At 40.0% G+C, this 15,388-nt stretch overlaps 1 pseudogene across 1 annotated transcript; it reads left to right on the top strand.

The window, feature by feature from the left end:
* Positions 1-4,023: 4,023 nt before the first annotated feature.
* Positions 4,024-15,255, top strand: LOC135613013 (uncharacterized; annotated as a pseudogene). The gene is made up of 14 exons (XR_010487166.1): positions 4,024-4,250; positions 5,614-5,669; positions 5,778-5,952; positions 6,129-6,230; positions 6,662-6,733; positions 8,100-8,216; positions 8,334-8,411; positions 10,176-10,238; positions 10,332-10,428; positions 13,188-13,266; positions 13,342-13,553; positions 13,808-13,953; positions 14,079-14,201; positions 14,868-15,255. The product of XR_010487166.1 is annotated as an uncharacterized LOC135613013 (transcript).
* The last annotated feature ends 133 nt before the right edge of the window (positions 15,256-15,388 follow it).

Here is a 15,388-nt window from a genome sequence, read left to right as displayed (position 1 = left end):
TCCGCGACACTACTCCTTGGACTCAAACAAAGGGAGGACGAGCCCCTCTCCCATTTTGTGGATTATTTTACCACGCAAATTCGGGGCCTGCCAGACACTCACCCCTCTCTGCTAGTGCAAGCGTTTATGATAGGCCTGCGACCTTCTAGATTCCTCTGGTCCCTCGCGGAGCAACCTCCCGCCATGGTGCCAGAGATGCTCCAGCGCGTTAACCGGTATATCGTGGCAAAGGCCTGCGCGGCCATGAGGAGAAGCGACGACCCCCGACCGCGGGCTCCATAGGAGAGGTCAAGCACCCGCGATGGCTACCCGATGTAGTCCTCATGAAAAGAAATCTAAGCCCTGCCTCAGCCTCTTTCGAGCCAAGGTCCAGTATCTACCTGACCCCCTCTTGGCTCGTGGTTAGCCCCGGCTTAAAATCTTCTGAATCTACACGGCTCGGCCGAAGACCGCCGAGCCCACCCTAGGGCGGCTTGCCCACCTGAGTTGCATCTCTCGGCCATAGATTGCCGAGCTCACCTCAGCGCAGCCTACCCGCCTGAGCCGTGTCCCTCGGCTTGAGCCACCCCCCTCGGCCTACGCCATGTCCTTCGGCCACAGACCGCCGAGTCCCCCTCAGCGCGGCCTGCCCGCCTGAGTCGTGTCCCTCGGTCGTAGCTTGCCTGCGCCGAGCTCCTCGGCCATGTTGCCCGAGATCACACCTGCGCGGCTTGCCCACCTGCATCATGCTACTCGGCCGCATGTTGCCCGAAACCACACCTGCGCGACCTGCCCGCCTATGTCGTGCTACTCGACCGCATGTTGCCCGAGACCACACCTGCGTGACCTGCCCGCCTGCGTCGTGCTACTCAGCCGCATGATGCCTGAAGCCACACCTGCGCGGCCTGCCCGCCTGCGTCGTGCTCCTCGGCTTCATGTCCCCGAGACACACCTGCGCGGCCAGCTCGCCTATGTCGTGCTCCTCGACTTTATGCCCCCGAGACACACCTGCGCGGCCAGCTCGCCTGCGTCGTGCTCCTCGGCTGCATGCCCCCGAGACACACCCGCGCGGCCAGGCCGCCTGCGTCGTGCTCCTCGGCTTCATGCACCCGAGACACACCTACGCGGCCTGCCCGCCTGCATCGTGCTCCTCGGCCCTATGCTACCCGAGACACACCTACGTGGCCTGCCCGCCTACGTCGTGCTCCTCGGCCCTATGCTACCCGAGACACACCTGCGCGGCCTGCCCGCTTGCGTCGTGCTCCTCGACCCTATGTTACCCGAGACACACCTACGTGGCCTACCTGCCTACGTCGTGCTCCTCGGCCCTATGCTACCCGAGACACACTTGCGCGGCCTGCCCGCTTGCGTCGTGCTCCTCGGCCCTATGTTACCCGAGACACACCTACGCGGCCAGCCCGCCTGCGTTGTGCTCCTCGGCTCCATGCTCCCCAAGACCGCGCCTGCGCGGCCAGCCCGCCTGAAAGCTGAAGCCATGTCTCGGACTCCCGTTACAACGACCGACGCATAGCTTCTTTCCGGGGGGGAATATGATAAGGATAGTAATTATGATAAGACTCGGCTAACGTCAGATGACGCCTCACGCCTCGATCAATGTGATAGCACCTGGTCAAACGGACTAGAACGTCGGCCAAGGCGCATTAATGCATGCTCAGGCCCGGTTCTTCACGCCACACCAACGCCAATGTCAGACGCTACCAGCCTGCCCCCTGCAAGCGGACACATCAGGAAACAGTAAACTTCCCTATAAATACTCTCGCATTCTGAACGGGAAGAGGGGTGGAGACACCAAAAAGACTTCTTCGCTGTGTGCAGGGGCAAAGACGGGGCACCTCCCATCGCGTGCCCAAGCGAAGAGTCCCCTCCCAGAGGAAACGGCTGACCCGCCGCGATCGGACCACCGCGGTCGACCACCTCGGTGGACTCGAAGACTGTCTCGGGAAGACCCTCCGTCATCCGAACCTGAACCGAGCCGCGTCAGCCCCGAGGCCACGGCTCAACGTTGTTTACCCTAACAGGTACATCGTTGAATTATTACCCAAAAAATTCCTCATACAATAAATCAAAAAGAAGGATGGATTCGTGAGGTGCACTATTCCCCCATATTTGGAGGTGAACGGGTCAAACGCCTGCCCGTGGGACCCGCTCTCCTCCGAACGAGAAGGAAGGCGGTTATTAACAGCAACAACCGTCGACGACACTATATATTACTCCCCATACCCTTCCCTTCCCTTCCATCCTCCATTGCGACTACTACTACTACTTCGACTACGATAAAGGCCACCGCCACCCTCCGCTAATCCGTCATGGCACGCACGCAGCTCGTCTTCGTCCTCGCCCTCCTCCTCGTCGCCGTCGTCGCCTATGCCTCCGCCGACTCAGCCCCCGCCGCCTCCCCGTCTGGCTCCGCCATGCTCAGCGTCCTGACTCCGATCGCCACCTCGCCCCTACCAGCCGACGCCGACTCTCCTTCTGGCGATGTCGACGACAGCGACGCCGGCGGCGTCGGTGCTCCGCTCGGGACCACCACGACCAAGCCGGAGGGCGAGACCAAAAGCGGCGCCTCCCTCAATGGTGTGGCCTCTGCGGCTGTCGTCGCAGCCATCTCCGGTTCTGCCTACTTCATGTTCTGAGCAGACAATAAATTCTTCTTCCGTTCTGCAATGCATCAAACTACTGTTCATTGCAGAATAGTTTAATGTATTCTGTCAAATGGAGGCAACGAAGAAAAATTATATTCCATACTTGTCTTGAATGCTTGCTTGCATTTTTGTTCCTCTCACACCATTGAGGGAAATTCAAATCAATTTCAATCCCTTTTTTTGTCAAATAGACATTGAAATATCTAAATTTAAACGTTAAATTCTCATAAGTAACTAATTCAATAAAAATAATATCATGGCACATAAATCGATTAAGTCACCATAATTAAAATAAGATAAAAAGAATCATTATCAAGATGGAGATTCCTCTCCTCCCTAAAATTCTCCTACTGTGAAGAACAAAGGAAGAGCCTCACCACCCTTATATATACATATATATATATATATATATATATATATATATATATATATATATATATATATATATATATATATATATAATTTGCTCACATCATATTAATTATTTAGTAAACAGATTTAAAGTATTTGCTTATTCAGATTACATAAACAAGAAAATAAAAAAATCCAAATTAAGTAAAATACTAATTATGATAATTTTGATTTTTGAAAAGAGGAAAAAAGCTCTGATGAGTACAGCTTTTTTCTTTTATTAAGAGATAGTAATAAAATGTGTATTTTAAGTGGTTGTAGGTTCATCTCATTGAAGAAACAATGAGATGATGATGTTCTTCGATGCATTAAACATTGATTTCTAAAGACATTGAGCACCATGATGACACACAATATTCTCTCTCTCTCTCTCTCTCTCTCTCTCATTCTTTTTTTATTTCTTTTTAAAGGTAATATTATCTATTTCTTTATGTAGTCTGCCTGGCACGTGTCAAGTTTTTCTTGGTGGAAAAATGTGTACCCTGAAAGGCGAAGACAGCCGAGCAGCACCTTCTCATCAACCGCTTTCCTATTCGGGGTTTACACGTGGCGAAGAGGGTGTCGCCATGCACGCTGGCTTCCTTTCTCGGCGCCGCGCACCAATCCCCGGTCACCTCGAGAAATGGTCCCCAATTTATTATGTATGAAGGTAACGTACACCCACGCGGTCTCATCCTACTTGGCATCACACGCGACGTTGGGGAGCTCTGGATCGCATCTCGTACGAGATGCGCGTATATTCCGTCGGTATGACGTTACTTTCTATATAATGGATATATATATTACGCCAATATTTCGTACGAAGAGTGATGTGCACCCACGCGTTCTCATCCTACTTGGCATAACACGCGACGCTGGGGAGCTCTGGATCGAATGTCGTACGTGATGCGCGTATATTCCGTCGGTATGACGTTACTTTCTATATAATAGATATATATATTACACCAACATTGGCTTCCCAGAGTTCTTTCGTCTCTCCTCCTCCTGCCCACCGTTTATTTCGCCTACGGAGAGGAGGAGAGGACGAGAAAGCTTCGATCTTTATTAGGAACCGGGGGGATTAGGGCTCGTGTCCGTGGTCGGGTCCGGGCGCCAAAGAGGGGGGAGGAAATGGAGGCGTTTGAGGCTTTCGACTCGTTATTGGCCGCGGCGAGCAGAGCTTGCTGCAGCCCCCTCGCCGTCTTCATCCAGATCCAGGTAGGCACATTCGATCGATTCTTCTTGGTATGTGGTTGCTTCTTCCTCCGATTCTTTTTGGCGTCCGGGTGTGCCCTGTTTCTTTTTCTTTGGTTGTTTTCTTTCCGCCTTCAATGCCGATTGACGGATCTGGTGTCTCCCTCATTTATGCGCGGACTGGACCATGTTGTCTTCTTCTTGAACCGGCTTAGAGATTATTGGCCATTTCATCCTGGTTCCATTGGTAGACAGTAAAGGAGGAGTCGTATTTGATGAAGAGGTGGTGAGTTGGCATGTAACGCTTTCATGTGTTCGAGAAACACTAATTAAATTAGATAGGGTTCCAAAGAATATTTAATTAGTGAATTTGAGGATGTTGCAATTTCATGTTTGTAATTTATTAATGACATTTGGGCATTCACTCTATTGGAGTATAATAAGCAAAATGAATAGATCTATGGTCAAATTATAAAGCTGATGGCTCCTAAAGTGCCACTGAGATGCAGATGTTGTCCTATTTTTGTACAAATATCTAGTTGATGACCACCAAATCTTCATCAAATTATTAGATGACGAGTCTTGTAAGAACAATGACAAACTTGATGGTGATCATATATCAAATGCCGTTGTTTACTAATTTATCCTTTGAGTTGATAGATACAATTTTTTAATTTCAGTTAAAAGGAAAGATTTGGGGATTCCCGTCTTCATATGAAGCTAAACTCTTCTTACTAAGTGAACAATTTGTGAGTTTACTAGACATGATTTATTGTAGAATCTACTCATTATGAGATGCCATATATCTCAGACACTTCTTGAAAGAAAATTGCAAGAGTTTGTGGCTTAAGAATAGAACTCATTGACAATAACATGCAGGAGAAGAGCCAGATAAATATATCATGAATGTTTGGGATCCATATATGCGACTTGGAGAAATAATTTCCACCAAGAACATTGAATGCAGAATGTGGAATGGTTGAAAGATAAACCAAACAATAGAAGATCAAACAATGTGAGAGGGTACACTAATTTGAGAAGTAGATTATTTCTTTAGAATTATATAATGGATAGGAACAGATAGATCAACTTGGAGGATTTTAAAAATTTATGATGAATGGATGTTGAATTTTTGGATTGGAAAAGAAGAGTGATGTAGAAATATCAAGGCTTGAGTTTTTTGGTGTGATGTCCTCTCCTGTCAAATCATCAAAGGGATTATCATTCTGTCACATTTGAGATGCATGTGCAGCAGAAACTCAATCTACTTTTATTGTAAATATGTAGATTATACTATTTTACTTTACAGTCAGCTATATGTGCTCTTTATTTTAAGTGAAATCTGTAAAAGAAACAACTAAAGCAACCCTTTTTTGTTTGTTTGTAGGGTTGTATAATCTGTTTAACTCTTGCTGTTGGATGGGGCTTTGCTGCCTATGTCAGGTATTATTTTCCGAACAATAGCAAAATAATTTTAGATACTTGATTGGTATGCAACCTTTTGTTATATGACATATGGAAACACATGTTGCGGTTTCTTTCCCTTTACAGGAATAGAGTTATACAGCGCATGAAGCTTAATATTGCAAATGGCAATAGCTTTGCATTCATCTGTGAAGATATTAATGATCTTGAACACTCTGCTCAGCTGAATTTACCTAGAGTGTCAGTTATAATGCCTTTGAAAGGCTTTGGAGAACACAATTTGCAAAACTGGAGAACCCAAGTGAGTTATTGTTATTTATTAAAAATGTTTCCTTGCTAGAACTGTGGATATTACATATATTTCAAGGAAATATTTATGGCGTATCTATTTTGCATTGCATGTTTATTAACACATGGTTTCTCTCATACCAGTGGAATTTCAACAGACTAAAATATTTTCTGAATTTTTGAATGCAGATTACTTCTCTCTATGGAGGACCTCTAGAGTTTCTTTTTGTAGTTGAAAGTGCTGAAGATCCAGCTTACCATGCAGTGTCTTCACTCATCTTAGAGTTTCAGGTAAATATGCATTCCTTTGGATTCTGCTTCTTACATATGAGGCAGTACCTTGATCAATTTTCAACTTGCCAATTGTGTGCAGTTTTTGGATGTTAATGCTAGTTATATATGCCTCTGCTATTTTTTAACATCCATTCTCTTTCACCTCATGAGTTCTTAGATGACACAGAAGTTTTTATATAGAATAGAAACATGATGTTCTTTAGTATGACCTTTATTTACAATTATCAATTCTGTAACCTTTTGCTACCTATGGACATCTGCAGAACATATCCAGTGATGTATGTTATCTCGATTTAGTTAAAAACACAATGAAACTTCATTTTGCATGGGTTTTGACATTTATCTACTAGTTTTTAACTGCTTGTTCTAGATGCCTATCAATCTCTTTTGAAATACCTGACCAAAAATTTTGCATGAATGATTTTCAGGAGAGTGTTGATGCGAAGATTGTAATAGCTGGCCTGTCAAAAACATGCAGTCAGAAGATTCATAATCAATTGGTACATAAAGCTACTTTTGATCTTGTCATTTTGACAAGAGACTACTGCCATTTAAACAATGCTTTTCCCTTATCTATGCTTTTAATTTTGTTCTTGTTTTCCCTTGATATCATAGAGTAAAAAAGAGGCATAAGGTTAAACATTTTCATAACAAGATGGAGTTTTGAACCACGTGGTATACATAAAATTATATAAGATGTATAATTTTTATTACTTTGCTGAAGTTCCGAAAAGGAGTTAAAAATAACATAGCACGTATGACCCTTGTTAAGATTATGCAATGTGTTAATTCAACATCATTTTTCACTTCTATAAACCAAAACATTTCTGCTACCTGCATTTCATAGGTTCTAAAATTTTCTGGAAAGTCATGATTTCTGGCCATACTCTGTTTCTAAGTTTTTTAATACTTTAAATATACCATGTTAATAGGTTACTCATTACAGTCATTTCTGTAGAAACCAAGACATTCTGACCTATTCATTGATAAAAGGAAGTCTTCGGTTGATCTCATCCTGCTAAAATTTAGAAATCAGGAAGCCATTGGATTTGTCGCTTGGTCCACATTCAATGTGTTTGCATTTGCATGTGCTATGTCTTTTCCTGAGCTTAAACCCCTTATGAATTAACCCCCTATTGCGTTAAGAGCCTTGCAGCAAATTTGTAAATAGCTTTTCATCTACATTGCAAAGTATATCTCATTAAAGCTAACTGTTTGAGGTTTTTTTCCCTGATAAGACTCATTTTCAGCTAACTGTTTGTGCAGTATATCTTATGAATTAACCCCCTATGAACAGCTAACTGTTTGAGGTGTTTTTCCTTGATAAGACTCATTTTCAGAAAGACCTTTCTTGACTAGCCTCATCTCAGAAAAATAATTTCTGAGAGTAGCCTCGTTTTGGACAATGTTAGAAGTGTTATTGATAAAGGAGAACTACTGTCAACAACAGTAGTTTTTTTACGCATCAACTGTTGTCAATGATATGGTTTTTTACTACAATAACTGCTCCACTTCAACTTGGCATAGATTAAAAGAAGGCTAGTCTTTGAAAAATTTTCAATGGCTGCTGACAGAAATTTTCTTCAGAAAACTAGGCTACTTAATTGAAAAAAAAAACATCGTGAGGGGTTAAAGGCATAAGTTCAAAACATTACAGTTTTGTTCATAAATATATAATTTGCAATAGGATAACATACCTTGGCAATCTTGTATTGAACTGTTTTAGGAGTATCCTTCATGCTTAATATATTTGATTCTCCTCAAATTCAATATGCCAAATGCTATCTTCCATTAATTAGTTTCCGTGTCCCCTAAAATGAGAATTAAAACATAATGATCTTTTAAAATCGTGCAAGTCTATTGCAGGTTGGTGTGGAAAGGATGCATAAAGATAGCAAGTATGTTTTGTTCCTGGATGATGACATTAGGCTCCATCCTGGATCAATAGGAGCCCTTACAACAGAAATGGAGAAAAACCCTGAGGTATTAAATTTGTTGCAATTGGCACATCACTGTTTCACACCTATTATCTGTTAATCAGCCGATAATGCTCTTTAGTTTTTTCCATGTACAAAATTAATTGTATTTTTTTCTCTGCAGATTTTTATTCAAACTGGATATCCTCTTGATTTGCCCTCAGGAAGCTTGGGTAGTTACTGCATATATGAATATCACATGGTATGAGTATTTTAAAGCTTTCATTCTATATTAATTTCTTATCAAGTTTTATATCCTCTTCAGAGTCATGAGTTTCAGAATGGGTCATTAGCTACCATGTAAAGCATTTGCCTATTTAATCTTTCCTATTTTTGTCCCATACATATATTGCTTCTTGTTTTTGTTCTCTCTTTCTAATTGGCTACACTATCAGCCAGCCACTATGACCAAATTTAAATGCTTGACATTTTCTGCCAATGTTCAGAAGTTATAGTCACCTTTGACCGTCCAAACAAAATGCCCACTAAACCAAATATTATGTGATTGACCATGCCTCCACTTAAGGCATGAAACTGTCAAATGTCTCTTCATGAAACAGTCTTAAGGATGGAACTAATTATGGTTGTGATCAGTGATTGTTGTACTATCAGAAACGTTAGTGTATGGGCAGTATGTACCTGTTTAGATGCAGACCGACACATGGACCACCTCTTCGCCGCTTCGATGCTGCAACGGCACTACCTTTTTGCCATTATGATGCTGTCGCTGCTTCCTGGGTATGCTGTCGCTGCACTTCTTCTCCTCCTCTACTTTCTTATTCTTCCTTCTTCCTTCCTCCGTTGTTCCTCCATCGTCCCTTTCACTTCACTCTCTTTTTCTTCCTCGTCAAAATACCGGTAGGCATCGGCATACTGTATGTCCGTACACCGGTACAGACTGGTACATAGTACATACTATTCCAGCAGATTATCGAAACGGGTCTGGTACCCAAGAAGGCAAACCTTGGTTGTGATGCTAACACTTAGACACATGCATCAGATGCTTATCTGTGAAAAAACTAGAATTTCAGTTCTTTAAGCAAGTTTTTTTTTGTCAATGAAATTAGTGACCTCTTATAGGTCATTTTTCTATCCTCTTGTTTTCTAAGTCCATAACATTTGCATCATGAAGATGAGCAAACTTGTAAGTGTGATCTACATCCTTAGCTGCTTACGAAAACATCTGATTCATGCTTTTGTTTTTTCTCCTTTTCCTAGTAGCTGCAAGTCCCCATTGTGATATGACAGCATAATGCTCTTCTTGAATTCATCGATAATTTTTACCTTTTTAAAAGTGTTCCACCATCTGATATATTTTAACAGAAGCAAAATCTAAAATTTACATTTATCATTTTTTTCCACCAGCAATGAATTTCACCATAAACCACCATAGATAATGCTAGTTTCCATGGATCAATTTCAACATTCCTATAAGAAAGTTTCAAGGAAAAAAAAGCTTGATTTTGTCTTCTTTTATTGTTTAATTCTGGAGATCCTTCTCTTGTTGCCTTTATGTGCCCTATTTGTTTGTTCTGAAAAGGAAGCTGAAAGCATGGGGATATTTCCATCTGCATATGCTTCTTAGACCATGTTATTTCCTCTTTGTCCAGTGTGGGCAATTTCTGGCAGATATGATGTGCATTACTTTGACTGTAAGTTCTGTTTCACAAATTGGTATTTGAATCCAATGTCAACTTCTCCCTTTTTTTGTCTTGTCGGAGCATATAGGTGAATTATCTAAGTAGTTACTCTTATATTGATTGCAAGGCTAAAGCCTCTTATACATTCTTGATGAACATGATTTGTAGTTTATGAATGACCAACATTTGTCCACAAACATATCAACATGGAATTTTCATTTTGCCTTTTTTATTCTTGTTTTTAATTCAACAGTGCCAGTTACTTCTGTACTTATTTTCAGAATGTATTTTACTCACCTTTGTATATTGTTTTTCTCTAATCTTAGCCTTGCTCTATGGGGTTTGCAACTGGTGGAAAAACTTTCTTTCTGTGGGGAGGCTGCATGATGGTAAAGTTTAGGCATCTTAAACTGTTTGTTACATACATATGTAACTTAACAAGCTTAAATATGCATGTCTTATACATCGTCTTTAATCCTTAGATGCACGCTCAAGATTTTAGGAACGACTTGTATGGAGTTGTTAGTGGGCTTCAAGATGGGGGGTACTCGGATGACATGACCCTGGCAGCAATTGCTGGTAATCATTCTGACTTCTGAGTCTATTGTGAAATTCATCCTGCTTGCAAGAAGTGTTTTATTTATTATTTACTTGCTGAACTTGTGCTTTATAGTTGTTAAAATGATTGTGAATGCATAAGTGAAACATATTGTCAATTTCAGTGCTATATTTTTAGGAAAGGTGTGTATGAATTATGATTTGTTTCTCTAATAATATTACATTAAAAATGACCACTGTTATGAGCCTTTAACAAATTTTTTCATCTTGTCATATATTTCTGAGAGATCAGTGATTTAAAAAGCGCTAGGTGTCAAGGTCCAAAAGCGCCCGAGGTGTTAGGCGCTCGCCCGAGCAAAGCGAGGCACTAAAATTTAAAAATATATAATATAATTAATAAATATAATTATTTAAGTAAAAATATGATATTAAATTAAGAAAATCTTGCAAAATCATAATATCACATTAACAAAAAGTCTTAAAATTCAAAACAATAAAATAATTTCAAATAAATAAAAATTAGTAGTATTAAAATCAAAATAATATATTATTAATCTAATAAATAAAAAATATTGTTACTAGTATGCAGTTAACAGTATATTGTTAATATACTGTTAACAGTATACTATCGAGTCGATGTGAGAAGAGTGAGTAAGAGTAAGACAACAACGACAAGTAGTGAGCAGCGGCAATGGCGACAGTGGCAAGCAGTGACAACAGCGGCGAGCAGCGATAGTGGCAGCGACAACGGTAGCGAGAGCGCAGCGTAAAAGTAAGATTGATGTTGTTGATTGGGAGCAGCGACAACGGTAGCAGCGAGCAACGGTAGTGGGAGTGGCGAGCAGCGACAATGGCAACGGTAAGCAACGATAATGGCAGCGGCGAACAACAATAGTAGCAGTGGTAGTAGAGAGTAACGATAGCGGAGAGAGGTAATGACAGTGGAGAGGAAATGTCGGCGGTAGAATCACGAGCAAGGTTAGGGTCAGGGAAGTCGCGAGAGGGATGCTAGGAGGTTGATATCGGTACTTTAGTTGGTTCGATTGAACCAACTAAAGTATCGAGGTCGCTTGGTTTAACTTGGGCGCTCACCCGAGCCCAAGCATCGGGCGCTTCGGGCGAGCGCCCAGGCGGTGCCTCTTTGAAGCGCGTCGCCTGGACATGAAATGAGGCGCTCAGGCCTCACCTCGCCTCGCCTGAGCGCCTATTGAAATCGCTGTGAGAGACAAGGTAAATTTATATTCCTTCACGTTAATATTTAATTAATTCTATCAAACTGGGATATCATAAATGATGACATAAGATGTAGTCCCATACTTGGTAAATGCTTAGGTCCTATACTTGTAAACTAGTTTACATGGCTACTATGAGAGAAAATTTGTGCAGGGTTGGTATTGCAATTTAGGTCCTTGCATTTTGATTTGTATAGGGGTGAAGCACTATATAAATTACATTGTATCATGAGAAGAGGGATTTCCTTTGCTCTTGTGTTTATAATAAAAAGGTCCTATGTAACAATGAAAAGTTTGTGTACATGTCGTGTCTCCTTCATTACTCGTTGAATTGTACCCTTGGATACATGTCCATGTATGACTTGCATTTCTTGATCAATGTAACATCAAGTTTAAGATATTAATTATTATCAAAATTAGCTTCCAAACCAATATGTATCTTAATGGTTTAGGAAAATAACTAATTTGTATGAAACTACTTGAAGCATAATAATAAGTACAATAACAACAACAATAATAAAGTCATGAGTCCTAGATATTTGGGTTGGCTACATTGATCTTTTATCGTCACTGAGATTCGTAAAAGTCATATATTTAGTTAAGTTAAATAATATTTAAATTTTTATTTATAATTTTATTAAAGTCTTCTTAGGTCTTCTTGTAACTCTTTGCATACCATTAAGACTAATTATTTCATATCTTTTAACTATCATATCTATATGTCTCCTGAGCACATGTTTATATAATTCTAAATGATTTTATCTCATTATATCCTCTATCGAAGTGATACCTAATTATTCACGGATAAAAATATTTTTTTTTTCTTTCTTTCCTAGTAACTCCATATATCCACCTCAATATTCTCATTTCAGCAATACAAATATTTTTGTATATATTATTTTTTAACTGTCCTATACTCAGATCCATAAAGTATTGTTGGTCTAATAATTATCTTGTAAAATTTTCCTTTTAGTCTCTCAGCTAAGATATATGTTTATGAGATTCGACATAATTTTACGTTGACTATCAATAACCTAACACAACCCTCCATCCTTTTCTCTGGGCTTGGGACTAGCATTGATAGTTTTCTCCTGCTTAGGTTAACCTTCTCTTATCATGTTGGAATACTATAATTTTGGCAAAACCTAATTTTCTTCTCTTTATTTCATGTATATATGTTGTTTCTGCCCACCTGGGTTAAAATTTTCTTATCATGCAAAAACGTCAAATTTTTTTGGCAAGAACCATGTTTATTCTCTTTATTTCATGTTCATTGGCCCCTTGGATAGAGAAAACAAGTTAGTGATGTTGCTCGAAATTTACCCAACGTGTTACAACTGAATGTTTCATCCTTTGGAGTTACTGTATCTTTCCAGCTGTATTTCAAAGCATATTCGTTCTGAAAAGAGATCAAAGATCAAGCATTTTGGCCTTGCACATGCCATGATTTTCTCGAGTTTTTGTTATAGTTCTATACCATCTCCTACCAATAGTGCTTAAATGAGTGAATAGTGTTAAAATCAATCTTAACTAAATATGCTTTTGCAGGACAACATAACAGACTTATTTGGTCACCACCAGTTGCTGTCTTCCCCCATCCCCTTGCAAGTGATCTTAGCTTTCCAAGGTTTGTGGCGTCATCATCGGAAAAATTTCCATAACTGATTCACTTTTAATTTACCCTTCTATAATTTTTGTGTAGATACTGGAATTACCTAAGGAAACAAACATTTGTTCTTGAATCCTACATATCAAAGGTTAATTGGCTGATGAACCGTGCCTTGTTCGCTACACATTGCTATTTATCCTGGGGATTTGTCTGGCCATATGTCATGGCATTAATACATCTTGCAGCATTTGTAAGAGCACCATTTTGTGGTTCTACATACAGTGAGGCATTTTCCTCATCTTGTGGTGAGTCAATTATTTTTCCCTTGAAGTAGGACCTAGTCAACCATAGGGACCTGTACGGTTATATTTCTGAACTATTGATGTACTAGAAGGTTTATTGTCAAGAGGTGGTTTTGACTTTTTCTACCAGGTTCTTTGGACATATTATAAAATCAATTGACCCAATGTACAAATTCATTAAGTAACTTCATTTTTTTTATATTCTGTTATTATTATCTTAATAATACAAAAAGATGTATTTACTTGTATGTGTTCAGGCTTGTCACTGGCGAGCTGCTTGCTTATATCCACTGTTATAGAACTTCTGTCAATGTGGAACTTGACTAAGCTGGAGATTCAGTTATGCAACATGTTATCTCCAGAAGAGCCAACAGTCTCACTCGGATCTTATAACTGGGGACTTGTAAGCATTTGTCTTGCAATTTTATTTCATAGTTCTAGGTTTGATAGTTTCTTAGGAATAGTTGGGTATTAGATTAGCAATGTGTGTGACTTAACTTATGTTGGATTTATATGTTTGCCGAGCAGGTATTTCTGGCGATGCTTGTAGATAACTTCTTGTACCCTATCTCTGCAATTCGTTCACGTTTTTCACAGTCCATAAATTGGTCTGGTGTCCGATACCACTTGGAAAAGGGGAAAATAATCAAGGTAAATTAATAGTCTCTTATCATTTGTACCTGTTCATTTTACAATAAAGTTAATTGCGTGGGATTTGCTTATGCTTTGCCTTAAAGGAAAAGAAAATGAAGCTTGAGCTTAAGATACTTAGGTTGAATGGTTTAAGATATTGAAAGTGTAGATCTAGAAATCAGGTTGCAGATAAACAGTCACCAACAGTAGTGACAAATCTATAAATGCCTTTTTTTATTAAACATTCAGTGTTGGTCACTTGTTGAAGTTCTCCTTTTTTTTTTCTAAATTAAGTTGTACTCCTTTTTCCAGACTGGACTACACTATTTTTGTTGGATGTTCCGGCTTTACAAAAATATGCCTGACTTCATAGTGGATTAAGCCGAAAAATGCAAAATTGGAGATCATGAGAATTTAACAATCAAAGTAAATTGATATACTTTGGATCCTAATTCCTATGTCAACGACAGGTTTCATAAATCATACTGTCATCAATGATGTGCAGCAACTAACGACTTAGGATACTGGATTTAGTAGTTTCATGACATTTCAAGCGCTAAATGATATTGGTCTTTAAATTAAAGTATAATCACCACATGAAACTTATTTTACACTCTTAGTATAGATAGGGACTCGTGGAGCTGACAAGTTCTAAATTTGTGTTTCTTATGAACGATACTGCAGATCGAAAGATCCATAGCAAATGGCCCAAGCTACTCTGATCTTGCATGGAAGAGGCTATATGGGAAAAGGCAGATCCATCGTAGTACTTCATTTATTAGCTATTTGTCAAGAAAGTATTATCCATTGGCACCAACCAAAGAAGGATGACAGCCAGCAGCTGAGTGTGCAGCGTAAAAGTCATCCAATTTTTGTTACAATTGATGCATTACATTGTATTTTTGTTCTTTCTTTAACCTTTTTTCGTTTCTAAGGTCTGATTCAATTTATGGATTCTTATGGTGTCAGGTCGTGCTCACCATTGAGATTTTTACAATGCCAGTTGATTGTATCACTATAGAAACAAGCATTTCGTTAAGACAAGAAAAAGGAGTATCCTTTTCCTTCTTTCTTCCCATGGAGTAAGCATTTTCTGTGTTTGTCGTGCCCACTTCTTTGTTTGGATCGGCAAAAGGGCAGGACTCATTGCAGTATCTTATCAAGGAGTAAGCATATGGGTTTGACATTTCAACCAAAATAATTTG

The sequence above is a fragment of the Musa acuminata genome, chromosome BXJ2-5 (genome assembly GCF_036884655.1).
Source record: "Musa acuminata AAA Group cultivar baxijiao chromosome BXJ2-5, Cavendish_Baxijiao_AAA, whole genome shotgun sequence".
Lineage (NCBI taxonomy): Eukaryota > Viridiplantae > Streptophyta > Magnoliopsida > Zingiberales > Musaceae > Musa > Musa acuminata.
This window is presented reverse-complemented; position numbering and strand designations above follow the sequence as displayed.